Source organism: Alexandromys fortis, unplaced genomic scaffold (assembly GCF_014885135.2).
Source record: "Alexandromys fortis isolate MF-2015 unplaced genomic scaffold, M_Fortis_MF-2015_v1.1 scaffold_51, whole genome shotgun sequence".
Taxonomy (NCBI): domain Eukaryota; kingdom Metazoa; phylum Chordata; class Mammalia; order Rodentia; family Cricetidae; genus Alexandromys; species Alexandromys fortis.
In genome coordinates, this window is record NW_026067925.1 from 633442 (window position 1) to 634542 (window position 1101).

The following is a 1101-nucleotide window of genomic DNA, read 5'->3' on the forward strand; positions in this document are numbered from 1 at the left end:
GGGGGAGGGAAATGGGAGGCTGGGAGGAGGCGGAAACTTTTTTTTCTTCTTCTCAATAAAATAAAAAAATGATCTAAAAAAAATAAGCCATGTAAAGATGGGAAAAAAACCATATATGTATATATGACATGGAAGTAAAAGTAAAACAGTCTCAGGTAACCAAGGGAACTATTGGGCAGGGAGGGGTGAGAACAGGGAAGATGGTGGTTACTGGGAGGAAAACTCTCATCATATGATATATACTTGCATGGAAACATTTAAAACTGCAAGTGCTTGTGGCTTACAGTAGTGGAACTTTCAATTTCAATTTGACAAGAGGCTTAATTAGCTTCTCTGAGTCAGCTTCTTCAGCTCTCAAATGTGAATGACAAGACGTTTCCAGGGCTTGTTACAAGGATGTAGGGGACATGTTTGCCAATTCCTTATTAACTGTGAGACTTTACGCAAAAGTTAGTTGTTGTAGCCATTATTATTTAGTAGTAAATTCTAACATTAAGCAACCCACTTAATCTCCTATAGTCTTAACCTCTGGTCGATGTTAAGAATAATCAATATCAGATATTAAATCAGTTGTTAAATGTTTAGAGACTGGTCACACAAGTGTGAGTCAGACATCTCTGTTGACCATAAAATGTATCAGAACCACACTTCCTTAGCAGATTTGAGTTCCTCAGCCACAGGAATCTAGGACTTTCATATAAAATGGTTCGTAACAGTTTCTTACTTTATGGATTTTAGAAAAAGAAAATGGTTTCCACCATGTTAGGTTTCTGTACCAAGCAGTAGATTGTGTTTGAGTTTTCTTTCTTCTGAGGAACTGGGGTCTTTCCCTATAACAGGTGAGTAGAGGATTGGCATTAGCCATCAAATGAGAGCTTTCCTGTTTAACCCACTGTTGTGGAATATTAGTTTAAATGTGTTACATTTGTTTATGCTATGGAATGTTTGTTTAATGATGTAAAGGTGTACTGCATTCTTTTATGTTATATTTGTTTAACTCTGTGAAGCTGTGTTACTTTGCCTGCCTTAAACACCTGATTGGTTTAATAAGGAGCTGAATGGCCAATAGATAGTCAGGAGTGAGGGATAGGTGGGGCTGAC